Source organism: Tursiops truncatus, chromosome 10 (genome assembly GCF_011762595.2).
Source record: "Tursiops truncatus isolate mTurTru1 chromosome 10, mTurTru1.mat.Y, whole genome shotgun sequence".
In the NCBI taxonomy this organism is placed as follows: Eukaryota; Metazoa; Chordata; class Mammalia; order Artiodactyla; family Delphinidae; genus Tursiops; species Tursiops truncatus.
The window spans coordinates 21,536,764-21,551,767 of record NC_047043.1 but is presented as its reverse complement, the minus strand read 5'-3'; the positions used below and the strand labels follow the sequence as shown (position 1 = coordinate 21,551,767).

General features: G+C 41.5%; 3 non-coding genes across 3 annotated transcripts; 1 reads left to right on the top strand and 2 right to left on the bottom strand.

The window, feature by feature from the left end:
* Positions 1-1,639: 1,639 nt before the first annotated feature.
* TRNAI-UAU (transfer RNA isoleucine (anticodon UAU)) lies at positions 1,640-1,733 on the bottom strand. The gene is made up of 2 exons: positions 1,696-1,733; positions 1,640-1,675 (listed from the first exon to the last, which is right to left on the bottom strand). It is a non-coding gene; the product is annotated as a tRNA-Ile (tRNA).
* A 6,312-nt stretch (positions 1,734-8,045) lies between these two features.
* On the bottom strand, positions 8,046-8,118 carry TRNAT-CGU (transfer RNA threonine (anticodon CGU)). The gene has a single exon. It is a non-coding gene; the product is annotated as a tRNA-Thr (tRNA).
* A 4,897-nt stretch (positions 8,119-13,015) lies between these two features.
* On the top strand, positions 13,016-13,122 carry TRNAL-CAA (transfer RNA leucine (anticodon CAA)). Its single transcript has 2 exons — positions 13,016-13,053; positions 13,077-13,122. It is a non-coding gene; the product is annotated as a tRNA-Leu (tRNA).
* The last annotated feature ends 1,882 nt before the right edge of the window (positions 13,123-15,004 follow it).

Here is a 15,004-nt window from a genome sequence, read left to right as displayed (position 1 = left end):
GAGGAGCAAAGAAGTTTCAGGGCAGAAGAGGAGTATTTGCCATAGGAGGAGGCCTTCGGGAACACTGACTGTGAGCACAGTAATATTGAGAGATATTAAGGAGGTAAGATAGAACTGAGAAGACTCAGGAACAGATAAATATGGGGAGTGTGGAGAAGCCGGAAATCAAAAATGATTCTCTGCTACAGAGATCAGCACAGTGTTAAGCTAAGTAAAAGAAATCTAACACAAATGGCTACAAACGGTATCATTTTATTTACATGAGATTCTAGAAAAGGACATATTATAGTGATAGAAAGCAGATCACTGGTGGCCAGAGGCAGGAGTGTAGGGAGATGATGGACTACCAAAGAGCAGGAGGAAACTTTTTAGGGGAAAGGTGCTGTTCTCCATGTTAAATGCAGTGCTATGTGTACAATGGTATATAACTATTGTGGTAGGCAAATGAGAGCTCCCCAAAAGAGGTCCACACCATAGTCCCCAGAACCTGTGAATGTGCTTCCTTACATGGCAAAAGGGTCTTTGCAGATGTGATTAAGGTAAGGATCTTAAAACAAGGAGGTTACCCCGGATTATCCAAGTGGGCTTGATATAATCATAGGGTCCTTAAAGATAGGAGAGAGAAGCATAAGAAGATGAGAATCAGAGAAGATGTGACAGCAGAAGCAGAGATCAGAGTGATGCAGTTGCTGGCTTTGAAGATGAATGGGGCCAATGGCCAAGGAATGTGGGCAGCCTCTAGAAGCTAGAAAAAGCAAGAAAAGAATTCTCTGTGAGAATTTTCAGGAGGAACACAGACCTGCCAACAGCTTGATTTTAGTCGAGTGAGAGCCATTTTGGACTTCTGACCTACAGAACTGCAAGACAATAATTTTGTGCTAAGCCACTAAGTTTGTGCTAATTTGTTACAGCAGCAATAGGAAATTAATACAATTATCAAAATTAATCAAACTGTACACTTAAAATGGGTGAATCTTATTGTACACACATGTCTTACTAAAGCGTCAGGATGAATGTCATTTTCCCAAACAAGGCCGTTTATTTTCTGATGAAATTAGGAAGAGATACATACATAGCCACCTATGTTTCATTGCTGGGGGAAATTTTTTTCTGTTCCCCAGTCTGGTTTATGTAAAGTAGGCGGTGGAGCCTGACTCAAAGCACATGTATATTTCAAAGATGGAGTTCAGCAACCTCACTGCAAATCTTGTGGAACTCAAAGCTAAGATGCCTGACAGCAGCTTCCGCAAATCCGTGAGCCCCGGGTGACAGCTGTACGAAATTGCAGAGCACAAGACCCAGGTTTTCCTCCTCCTTGCTCAGTCCCCAAGGATCTGAGAAATGGTTTTTTAAAAGGAGCGAGGAAAGGGTGAGGGAGACTCATCTGAGGCTGTACAACCTGACTTTAAATTCTCCTGATTGAGGAGAATCGAATTTGCTTGAATATGTTCAATTTACCTCCTTTTGGCTTGTGATTTCTTCCTATGTTTGAAAAATGACCAAATATCCTCCTTAATCATGGAATATCTGCATTCTCACCGTGGAAAATGTAATAACCTCTTTTTAGCTTTTTTTTTAAAGAAGAGGGACAGAAAGCAGTAGAATGAAAAGAGACTGAAATCGTGAAGGGCAGAAAACATGCTCCAGGTGAGGCTCGAACTCACAACCTCGGCATCACCCGCACATATACTGCTGTATAAGTACCGCGCGCTAACCGATTGCGCCACTGGAGCATGCTTTCTTTGCGTTCTCGGTGCGCGCTCTACAGAGTCATGAGCGACGGGAGCGCTCGGTCCCCGAGACAAGCTGGAGCTGGAGCGCGCGACACTGCTAGGGACCCTCTTCGCCCCTACCCTCCTCCACCGCGGCTACCCTGGCGAATAAAACACGCTTTGTTCGAGACGCTTTCATCTTTCGCGGAGGCGTGTATGTGATCCTTCCTCTACGCCAGCGGAAATCAGCAGTTCCCCGGGATCCGGGGGTGCTCCTTTTAGAAGCCCCGAGAGAAGGCTGAGGAGAAAGAGCGAGCGGACTCTAGCTCTTCCTCGCCTTGACCCCAATAAAGGAACGATATTCATGGAAGACAAGGGCTATTTGGCTGAGGCAGAGCATCACCGCGCACCGCCTGGCTGGTCCGTGATGCTTCCTACCAGATGGAGGACGCCGAGAAGCCGAGACAGCCCAGCCCTCGCTCCGCAAGTCTCCCAGCACCCGCCGCGCTCCTGGAGGGACTACCCGCCTCGCTGTCCAGCACCTCCAGGCTGCGCCTCCCGGTTCCCCCAAATCCTCCCCGAGCCTGCCTGAAAACCGCATTCGAAGTCATACAGCCAGCTGGTCCGGCATCTCTTGCGGGAAAAGCCAGAGTGGTAACCGCTCCTTTGTGGCGCGTGTTACAGAAATCAAGGCGGTGTCCACCACCCCTAATCCCACCCTGCTCCTCCACCTGTTTTGACCTTCTTTAGAGGTTCATTGCAGATAGTTTGCCTCTGCGATCTAATGCCCACCCAGTATCCTCGTTTCCTGCCTGGGGCATCTAATTATAAAGGCTAGTTTTGTTTATTTGTGTGTTTGCTTGCTTGGTTTTGGCGTGGGGAAATCGCAGCTGTCACATACACACGAGATATGAAGCTTTTTGGCTTTTATGGAATAATTCCTGTCAGAGAAAAGGAGAATTGTGTAAAGAAGGGAATAGTCTATTCCTGACCACCGAGTACTTAACAAACAGGACAGAGAGTAATAGACCAGTGAGCAAATTTCTCCATACTGACGAATGAAGGGATGTGAGGGCAGAAGTGTTTCCACATCTCGGTGTCTATTGCATTACTGAATTGGGATCTTTACATACACCTTAAAGTGAGAAGCAGTGAGAAGCGATATAGACTCTTTAGTAATGACCATCTCACCACACGATCTCCTCCTACATTCCCACCACACAGTCCTAGAGAGAGACCGAGATCTGCCTGAACCTCTAGAGGTCATTCCATCTAAATAACAATAGCAGCCACTAGTTGGATCGAGCTTATCACGGGCCAGACACTGTTCTGAGTGATTTATATAAACCTCATAAGAGCACTCATGGTGCTGTGTTCCAAGTCTGGATCTAGGTAAGAAGAACCAGTATCTAGGGAATTACTGTTCTTAAGAGATGAAAACTTACAAGACTCACAGTATGTCACTGGATATTAAACTGACTTTCATTAACACAAAATAGGCATTATAATGGAGAAAAATGTTGATAGAAAGCTAAGTGCTTTTAATTGTTAATATTAACACACACACACACACACACACACACACACACACACATTCTGATCTCTGCCTACTCTTCCATGGAAGGCCAGCCTGTATGGACCACAGCATGGGCTCCCCTGTCCTGTGACTTCAGCTTTGAGTTTCATTTGTGGGAGCACTTAGCAGGAAACCAGAATGAGAGAAGACAGAGAGGTTGGAGTATTTATTTCTCTGGATCCCTTTCTCTGGGTCAACTTCGTTCATCAAAGTGGACATTTCCTTCAAGCTCCAGATAAATACCAGAAGTGAAATTGCTAGATCATATGGTAGTTCTATCTTTAATTTTTTAAGAAGCCTCCATGCTGTTTTCCATAGTGACTACACCAATTTACATTTCCACCAAGAGTGCAGAAGGGTTCCCTTTTTTTCACATCTTCACCAACATTTGTAATTTCTTGTCTTTTTGATAATAGCTCCATCTTTTAATTGGGGTATTTAGACCATTAATATTCAGAGTGATTATTGATATAGTTAGATTAATATTTATGAATTCATTATTGCTTTCTATTTGTTGCCCTTGTTCTTTTTTCCTATGTTTGTCATCTTACACTTTTTCTGACTTTTGAGGTTTTAATTGAGCATTTATATGATTCTATTTTCTCTCCTGTCAGCATATCAGTTATACTTCTTTTACATTTTTTTAGTGGTTGCCCTAGAGTTTGCAATATACATTTGCAGCTAATCCAAGTTTACTTTCAAATAACACTATACCACATCATGAATAGTGTGAGTACCTTATAATAACAAAATAATCCCAATTCGTCTCTCCTGTACCTTGTATCATTGCTGTCATTCATGTCACATATATGTAAACATACATAAGCAAATACATATACATATGATATACAAATAAGCATACATGAGCAAATACTTTGTTTACACTATTATTTTGAACAAACTGTTATATGGCACATCAATTAAGAATAAGAAAAATACAGGGTTTTATTTTACCTTCATGTATTCCTTCTTCAGTACTCTTTCTTTGTCTATGTAGACCTGAGTTTCTGACCTATATTTTTTCCTTCTCTCTTAAGAAGTTCTTTTAGCATTTTTTTGCAAGGCAAGTCTACTAGCAACAAATCCCCTAAATTTTTGTTGGTCTTTTTTAAATTTATTGGCTATATTGTCTTCGTTGCTGCATGCGAGCTTTCTCTAGTTGTGGCGAGCGTGGGCTACTCTTCGCTGTGGTGCACGGACTTCTCATTGTGATGGCTTCTCTTGTGGAGCACGGGCTCTAGTCACGCGGGTTTCAGTAGTTGTGGCACATGGGCTCATTAGTTGTGGCTTGCGGGCTCTAGAGCACAGGCTCAGTAGTTGTGGCTCACGGGCTTAGTTGCTCTGTGCCATGTGGGATCTTCCCGGACCAGGGCTCAAACCTGTGTCACCTGCATGGGCAAGCGGATTCTTAACCCCTGCGCCATCAGCGAAACCCAGAAGTCTTTCTTTCTTGCTTGCTTCTGAAGGATAATTTTGCAGGGTACAGAATTCTGGGTTGGTGGGTTTTTTTCTCTCAACACTTTATATATTTCACTTCATTCTCTTCTTGCTTGCACGGTTTCTGAGGAGAAGTTGGATGTAATTCTTATCTCTGTTCCTCTATGGGTAGGGTGTTTTATTCTCTGGCTTCTTTCAGGACTTCTTCTTTATCTTTGATTTTCTGTAGTTTAAGAATGATATACCTACTTGTAGTCTCCTTGTTATGTATTCTTGGTGTTCTCTGAGCTTCCTCAACCTGTGGTTTGGTGTCTGACATTAATTTTAGGGAAAGCCTCAGTCATTATTGTTTCAAACATTTCTTCTGTTTCTTTTTCTCTTCTCTTTCTGGTATTGCCATTACTTATATGTTACACCTTTTGTAGTTGTCCTACAGTCCTTGAATACTCTGTTCTGTTTTATTCAGCCTTTATTCTCTTTGCTCTTTCAGTTTTTGAGGTTTCTATTGATATATCCTCTAGCTCAGAGATTCTTTCCTCAGCTGTGTGCAGTCTACTTAAAAGCTATTGAAGGCATTCTATATTTCCATTATAGTGTTTTTTGGTCTCTAGCATTTCTCTTCTTCCTTCCTTCCTCCCTCCCTCCCTCCCTTTCTCTCTCTCTTTCTCTTTCTTTCTTTCAATTTCCATCTCTTTGCTTACATTGTCCTTCTGTTCTTGCATGCTGTTTACTTTATGCATTGGCCCCCTTAGAATATTAATCATAGTTGTTTTGCATTCCTGGTCTGATCATTCCAACATTCCCGCTATGGTGCTTGCTCTGTCTTTTCAAGTGTCTTTTTTTGGCTTTTGGTTTTTGCCTTCTGGTATGCCTTGTAATTTTTTCTTGATAGCCAGACATAATGTGCTGAGTAAAAGGGACTGCTGTAAATAGACCTTTAGTAATGTGGTGGCGAGGTGTGGGGGGCAGGGAAGTGTTCTATGGTCATATGATTAGGTCAGTGACCTTTTAGTGAGTCTATGCATCTGGACTGTGAACTTCACAAAATTTCTGGTTTTTTCTCCCCCCACCGCAACCCCGGCCCTTAGATGGGATAGGATGATTAGATTGGGCTGGCGTTGGGCATTTTCCTTCTCCCATATAGAAAGCTAGAACTGACTGAAATAGAGTATTTCCCCTCCCCCAAGTCAATATGGCTCTGCTAATACCCCATCAGGTTAGGCTCTGGTTAACTAGTTTCTCCCGAGAGCAGGCCTTTTATAGATGGACAGAGTCTTCTGGTGTATTTCAAAATAGTTCTTCTTTTTTTTTTTCCTCTGCCAGTATTATGAAAAAAATTTTCTCCAATATTTACTGTGAGAACTTGGTTGAACTCCTGGTGGTAAATCTCACAATACTGTTAGGGCCCCCTGTGACTGAGTTCCCCTGGAGTTTTTAACTCTCAGAGTTGTCCACATTGAGCCTCCAGAAATTCATAAATTACAGTTCAGGTTTTCTTCCCAGTGCTCGTTCCCCGGCAGTTTCTGGCCATGGGTCTCTGCTTGGTAGGTTTGTGAATCGTATTCACCAGTTTGTCTCTCCAATCTTGCCAGTAGGCGTTTGCCCTGTATTCTCCTCTCTCTTAAGGATTCAAGAAGAGTTGTTGGTTTTTAGTCTGTTCAGCTTTTTAATTGTTGCTAGGACAGTGCAGAGACTTCCAAGCTGTTTACCTGAGGAACTGGAAACCATGTGTTGCGTTTTTAAAATTACTGAATATGGTGTCACATAATTAACAGCTTTTTACCAGTGTGTGCCAAAATCAAGGTCCCTGAAGTTCAGTGGATAAACTGCAAATATTATAGACATTAACACTGTAAAGTTATTACAAAGATGGTTTTAATTTTCCGTATTGTTTCCTTTTAACACCAGGCTAAATAATTTCCTGATAATGTCATCTGTCTACAGAGTGCATGCAGGTTTGGAAATGTGGCATTCACTCATTCATTTTTTAAAAATGTATTCACACATATTTGAATGCCAACTTGCTGTGGTGATACAGCTCTAAACAAGGCTTGGTTTCTACTATCAATAAGTGTCACTTTAGAAGAAAAAGAGAAAAAAATACATCAATTATTTAGTAGATATATCCAATATATGCTATAATAAAGGTGTACAAATGGTGCTATGAAAAGACACCTCTCACCTAGATTGAAGGTAAAGTGATACATGAGCTGAATTCTGAAAGATGAGTAGATCTTAGCTAGAAGAAGGGATGGAGGCATATTTCGAGCAGAGAGAGTGGTATTCATGAAGCTATGAAAAGCATAAAAAACTCTGAAAACTGAGAAACAACCAGAGTCCTCAGTTGCAAGAAACAGACAGCTACTCTGGTTGATTTTAATAAAAACGAATCATCTGTGCCTGTCCTGCATCTTTAGCAATTTACAATAAAATTTTCAAACATGATACAATATAAAGTGTGTTGGATTGTTTCAAGAATCCAAAGTACTTTTTGAGGAATGTATCTGTGACTTTGGGGTATTATTATATTATTAATTATTTAATACAAATGTGGTATATGGAAATTCCATCATTTTAATCTTTGATATAGATTCTTGATTTTAGCAATTTATGTTAGCCATTCAGAAGTGATCAGGGGTTTGCTTTTGCAGACAGCTAATTCCAATAATGAGATCATAAATTGAGACTGGGAAGATTAACTGCTTCCTACTTACGTTGACTCTTCATCAGCACTGTGTTACTTTCTTTGTTCTTCTCTATAAACTGACCTCGGTTCCTTGGCTTTCAGGTAACTTTTATGCCTCCTAAGGTGTTTGCAAACTCACCACACTCTGGTTACATTTCTTCAGCTTGGCTTAATTCAATAGTTACTGAGCACCCACTAGGTTCCACACTCTGCAAGGCTCTGAGATACAATGTCAAACAAGATATGGCTCCTGCATTCAGGGGAGCTTAAAGTCCATTAGGTAAGTATGATTAAATCGATAATTACAGTATCTCTTTAGGCCTATAGCACCCAAGTCAGTCAGGACTGTACGTTGCAATTTATTGAATCCCAATAAAAATTACTGATAGTTTATCAGCTTATATTGGTATTAATTGTATTGGTGGTACTTTGAGTAAGGTTTTCATACCTGAATTTCAGGTATCATCAAGAACTCAGATAGCACAGCAGCTTTATTTCTGTTATGTAATTCCTTTTTTACTTGAAAAGGTCCATTTTTTGTTCTAGGTTTTGGTGTCAAGGATAACTGAAACTCACCCCTTAGAAATACATCTCTTAATTAAAGTCAGCGCGAGATGGAAAACTAACACTTCCAAGGCCCCGGTGAGATTCGAACTCACGACCCCTGGTTTACGAGACCAGTGCTCTAACCCCTGAGCTACGGAGCCCGGGTTAATAAAGTTTCCACTCCTTTTCCTAAAGCAGATTATAGGCTGAGATCTTTAGGTTTTTGTTTTGATTGGTTTCTAGAAAATTTGACGCTCTGCCCTCATCCCCTTTTCGATTTTCTGGGCTGTGGTCAAACAAATTCCCTCACTCTGCTAGTTTTAATATCCCGTTCGATTCGCTTTTGTCAAAGGAAGTACAAGACCCTTAAATCACCTCTGAGAGTTTTGTTTGAATCCAGAGCCTCCGAGGGTCAGAGGTTGCAAGTTGACGGGAGTGGGGAATAAACAGCTAGCCCATCTGCCAAGATGCGGAGGTTGGGGTGAGAACTACTGGGCCACTTGATTTTAGTTACAGCCACGCCCGGTGCTCTGCAGTACCTTTCGCACCGATTGAAGCCCAGATATTCCAGACATCAGTTCTTAGAGCCTTGGGGGAAAGCAGGCAAGATCTGTCTCAAATTCCCTGATATCAGCTATCAGAAGAGAGACTGAGGGGTGAGGGTAATGATGAGGCCAGCAGGAAGAAGGAAATGGAGCGACCTCCCGGGAACAGAAGCCGAGGAGAGGCTCTGCCTTTTGTAGCCTAGTCCTTGAGGCTGGAATACGTTTTGGAGCCTCAATCCGGGGCGTAAAGAAAGGGCCATGTTTCTCCTCCACCGCGGGTCGCTGAAATCCAAATAGAAAAGTTCTGTCCAAAGGAGCTGTGGCAAAGATACCAGAAAATTGTTAATTTCCACCCGGGTAAAGGGGCTGTGAGGGTCACCAAAAAAAAAAAAAAATCTGTATAGCGACTCAGCTCACACAAGCAACAACCATAATGTACAGAGAGCCGGTAAAGAAGAAAACTCAACCACAAATCCTAGGTCTCCTGTCCCAAGTCAGAGGCCCTGTGCACCTGAAACAAAGCAAGGACTGTTTTCCTGTCTACTCTCAGGATTTGATAGCTGGCTAATAAAGAAACAATGGCTCTTAATTACAAACAAAAAGCAAAACCAAAACACCTCGACTACTGACAAATACAAGTAACATTAAAACAACTCAGCAAAATAAGATTTATTGGTGGAGAAGTGGGGAATCCAGTCTCTGTGCATCTGTCCCAACCTGGAATACAGTTCTCCCATAATCCAGAGGAGAGGCTGCAGTCTCTGAAAAGCCAGCCCGCCAGCTCTCTAAAAGGTCTCCCAGGGTAAAAAATAACACACTCCACCTCCCACTCACCAAAGTCATATACAGGCAAAACAATGCCCTTGTGACCTGGAGCGTCATAAATACAAATAATAGGGAAACGCAGCAAAAAAAGAAATGGGCGTATTAAAGAAGTTGAGAGTGAGGGGAGTGAAAGAAATGTGAGGTCAATTTTATCACTACTACTCATCAGCGCTTCCTAAACGTCTCTGGACTCAAGGTCTGCCTCCTGCCTTCCAGAGGAGCCAGTTTGCTCAGATTCTCCAAAATCCTAAACTTGCCTGTGCAGAAGGGCCTGTCACCGGAAGCCCCTCTTCATCTCCTGAGTATCAGAGAAGAAGGGGATGCAGGCTCAAGAGAGATCATAAAGTCCCAACAAACCTGTGATTTGCAGTTTTCTCAGATTTCATCCTGTATTTAGGTTATAGTGTTCACCTCTGGTTTTCTTGCACCTAAAGAAATGTATAACCTCGATGAAATACGGCGAGACGGGCAACAGGAAGAAACTGTCCTCAGGACTTTTCAGTAACATTCTCCTCAAGATCTTTCTAGTTTCTGTCTGCTGCCCGGGCCCAAAGTCACATGCTTTAGGGTTTGTTCCCATTTTCAGGTAACAAAATGTCCATTACCCAGTACTCATCATGAATGTATTGTCTCTCAGTCCCAAATTCACCCTTTTTGCCTGCCTTGTGGAAATGGATATGAATCCTTTAAATAGTTTTCTTTTGCCAATCGGCACTGAAACTCTGCAGGTAGAGGATGGTGGAGAATCATTGCAGGTGGAAGGGGGTTTTGCATCCTGGTTCCCACGCACTACTTGGACTGCTGCTTCCCCAGGGCCTTGCTGCTACACCAGGCATGGCTTTCCCCTGCTTCATGATCCAGCAGCAACCAGCAGCCACCAACTTCCCCTGGCCAGCGTCCCCCTTGAGTGTTTTATAGTGGAGTGCTCTCAGTGAGAGACCTCTCCAAGAAGAGCTTTCCAAGAAACGCTGGAAGATGGATCTCCAGCCAGTTCCAGAGGGCACAGTTCTGCTGGCACAACCCGAGAGCAATTTCTCCACCCTTCAGTGAGCCATGTCCGTGCCTTCACCATTGAGGTCTGGATCTTAGCTAGGGGTGGGATGAAGGGTAGAGGGCTCTTCCTTCTGTGCTTTGGCTCAGCTGTAGGTGAGGGGCACTTCCTAAGCTGTTTTCAGCCCTAAGGGTAATGACTGCTCCTTAGATTTGCTATTCCCTTATTCGTCAGTGTTGTCTTTACTTTTTTACTAGCCAATTCCTTGTTTCTCCAACACCTTCTTTAGGTAATAATTCTCTGTATTAAACTTTCCCTGTTCATTATAAGAGAAATACTTTCTGGAGATGTAATGTACAACATGACAACTGTAGTTAACAACATTGGATTTTATATTTGAAAGTTGCTAAGAGAGTAAGATCTTAAAAGTTCTCATCACAAGGAAAAAACGTTGTAACTATGTGAGCTGATAGTTGTTAACTAAACTTATTATGGTATCATTTTGCAATATATACATATGTCAAATCATTACGTTGTACACCTTAAACTTACACAATGTTATATGTCAAATATATCTCAATAAAACGGAAAAATAAATAAATAAACAACTTTTCCTGCCAAGTTATTTGTTCCTCTCTCCTCATTGGACCAAGACTGATCCATACCTAACTATTGTCACGTAACAAATCATACTAAAACTTAAACGGCTTAATTTATCACCTGTCATTTATTCGTTCTCACAGATTTGTTGGTTTTCACAGAGTTTGGGCAGAGCACAATGAGGACAGCTTGCCTCTGCTCCGTGATTTCTGGAAACTCAAGTGGAAGACTCTAAGACCAGGGACAGGAAATCATCTGAAGGATGGGTTACTCAAATGTATGGCCGCTGCTGTGCGTGTGCGCTGAGGCCTCAGTTATCTTCCATGTGGTCCCTCCCTGCGGCTTAGTTTGGGCTTCCTCACAGTGTGATGGCTGGGTTCCGGGGACAGATATCTTGAAAGAAAACTATTGGAAGCTTCTATCACCTTTTATGACCTAGCTTTGGAAGTCATAGAGTATCTCTTCCATCGTAGTCACAGGCCTATCCAGATTCAAGGGGAGGGAACAGAGACCCCCGCAACCTCTGGAAGGAAATGGGTCAAAATTGCTTTCAAAGGAAAACACATGGCATGAGATACAGCTGTATGGCCATCTTTGGAAAATACAATTTACTACAGGTTTTTTATGACTGAACTCTAACCACTTAGAAGCCTCTATCTCCTCAGATTTCACTTATCCAACGTCCCCTGGACTTGTAATGAAAATTTTGAGACATTAAAATAAATTAATATTAAACAGGTGCCTAGGAAACATACTACCCAGCAGTTCATGGAATATTGCCTGTACTGGGCCCTGCAAAAATCAGTCTATAAAGAAAATTGAATTATGGCATATTTCAGTTGCAATTTCATGTTTACATTATATTTTGATAATATCCATTTTCCAGTATTCCAAATATTTTAAACCTGTATTCAGACGTTTTCATCTACAAAAAAATATACAAATAGAATTCAAGAGTGTATAGGAATATACCTATGCTTCAAGGTATAGGAAGCATTAGTGCAAAAATTCAACATATGTATATATTAAAATACAAACTGTCAATTTTGCATACTTTGTAATTGTACTGTTAGTATAGTGAAAAAATAGTCACAATAAAAAGATTAAAACCTACAAGCAATAAACTTATTTTTTAAAAAGAGATGCTTCCCAGTTAGTTTTAGGGTAATAGATGAGGTAATTACAAATTAAAAAGTGATAGCTCTCAAATTTAAGTGTCCTATAGATTTAGATTTTACAGCCTAATTATAGAAACTTGGTGATACTCCTACTTGTCGGAATTTTAGATTTCTTCTCTCCTTTAATCCTAGAATAATCATTGCAACAAAGATATTTCTTCTCTTTTTTTTTTTCTGTTTGTCCCCCCCCCCCCCCACTTTGGCTATTTAATTTTCAGTCACTTAAACATATTTTTCTCAACATTATGTTTCAGAATAGCTGCGGTCACCCAAGATGGTAATATTTATTGGAAAGCATCTGAGAGCTCTAGAGAGAAGAAAGGCAGGATTATTACTGTAGAGCACAGGCAACCCTGAAGGTCAGGAGACGGTGATGGGTGGAATGAATGATGTAAGTATGGCTTCAGGAGATAAAATCACAGTTTGGATGGGTTGAGAACAAGGGGACTGACCCTCTCTTGTCCAGAGCAGTGGGGTTGACCATTTATTCACTTTAAGTTTCCACTGATCCTGGGGCAGCATCGAACTGGACCTGCTGGATAAAGGTTTGAATCACAAAGAACACAGCGACCTGGGGTCCAGATCACATGTGGGGGTCGGGGCCGTAGGAGGAGATTCGTGTGAGGCGCGGGACGCTGGTCTGGCGGGCGGCGGAGCGGAAAGCAGGAGACTGGGCTGGGAGTACTGGGGAAGGGGGAGGGGCGAGGAGGGAGTGTCGCTCAGTACCCTGCCACCCCGTCTCCAAGGCAGAAAGAATTATTCAGGTCCTCGCTAACGCTCGTACCTCCTACCTCTCTCTGTTTCTCAGTCTCTGAACTCAGAACTAGTCCGACAAATTTTCAGAAGCTTTCTTCTGGGACGCAGCTAGGCGCTAACCCCCTCAGAGTCTGCAGTATAACACTTCCAAACAGAGCAACGTGTCAGGATGGCCGAGTGGTCTAAGGCGCCAGACTCAAGCACCTGCTTCTCATCATTGAGGCTTCTGGTCTCCGAATGGAGGCGTGGGTTCAAATCCCACTTCTGACACATTCCTATTTTGTTTCACTTGCCACGTTCAGGTCAAAAGTTTCACCTTGGATAGCTCATAATAACTCAACCCTCAGCACCGCAAATATTTCCCACCCTGAAGGGCACTCGAAAATGAGAATTCCCCAGTTTGAGAATCTTAGGATACTTTCAGAGCTATATGGGGGCAAACTCCAGCGCTGCCTTCTGTGAGATCCCTCTTCCCAGGAAAAAACTACCATAACAACTTGTGGTCTTTTCCTTAGTGGATCAACTGACCGGGCATCCACACTTGGATCTTGGGTTTTTACTGTGGGAAGAATTACTGAAACCTTCACTGCTTTTCTGCACACAGAAAGGAATCTGTTATAAAGTTCTAACAAAAAGTTTCCTTTGTCACCTTCTTATATCACGTCTAAAATCTAAGAGGGAAAGTCCCTCAAGATTATGACGCTGCTGAAAACATTTTTTGGTTATCAATAGCCAAAAAAGTTCATACTATTAAAATTAAGTAAATTGATAGCTCATTTTGAGATTTCTTTTCAGAATGATGTGATCTAGATGTCTAGTCTTTCATTTTATAAAGAAAAAATGCCTTCTATGAAGTTCTACATAGGCTAAGTAAGATCTTGGTCTTAAAATTAAGATCTTAGACTTCTGCAGCTTTGACATTAAATGAGTTTTTCTTCCTGTATAGCTTTTAAATCACTACACAGCAGTTTTTCTCCTAGAAACGTATCTCAGTGAAATTCCAGCTCAGCTCCATGCTTGGCCTTACCTAGTGTAGCATTTTGCATTACCAGATTGTTAGAGGCAACCTAGATGTCCATCAGGTGTACAGCAGTGGCCACCCATGAATTTCATACTACGTGGTAGTTGCACATAGAAGCAGATGTAAATGTAGCAAGACAATAGATTTTTCAAACTGCGTTGAGTAAAAGAAAAAATATCAGGATGAACAGTGCCAATGAAAATTAAAATCACACAAAGCAACAGCATTTTTTTGAGGGTAGTTTCTTTTCTAAAGAACATTAACAACTTTAGAGAGGATCTCTATGTTGCGGGGAGAGGAAAGGGATGGATACAGGCCATGAAACAAAGTAGAACTGAGAGTGACCTTTCATGGACCAATAACACAAATGAGCCCTGGACAACCAAGTGTGATTAACTTACCTTTTGAACCCAAAGCCTCTCTTTCCCGTCCGTCATTAAATTCCACTTTTTTACACTCTACAGATTCCTAAGCACGCACCACTCTTTTCTGCTCTGCATTTCCCCTGCAATCATGAAATTCTAAATTATTTTTCTCCATTCTCCATTTTCATCTTTTTCAACCATTGTTTCGAGTTGGGACTGTTTATTTTCCTGTTACTGGCTTTATTTTGTATTTCAAAGCATTCCTACTGTATTTTGGACTAGACAGAGAAACCTAAAAAGTATTGATAAAATAAAAAATAATTTTACAATGTTTACTTCTCTTTATAAGGTACCCAACATCTGCTCAAGATGGTGAGTACTGAGCTCTGAGGATCCTTCTAGCAAGGAAATTGTTACAGAGCTTGATTTAAAAAAAAAAAAAAAAAAACCAAAAAACAACTTAGGAGACGATGTTCTGAGTACTTGCCACTTTCCCCAACGTGTCATTTCTTAAATATTTAACTTGGGAGATGGTAAAATAAGGCATTGTGATGTTGTTTTTAAATGTAAAAGGCAAAACCAGAAACTGTATATACTTACTCCTTTGTATATTTTTCTCATTAATACAAAAATACAAAGACTGCAAATTGATTTTAACAACTGTATGATTGTTTCCATTTTGTTTCTTTCAATTCCTCTCTATGGGGAAAAGCTGTGAATTTTCCAATAATTTCCGCACTGGAAAAGTCTAGGACTTTGTGTGGGA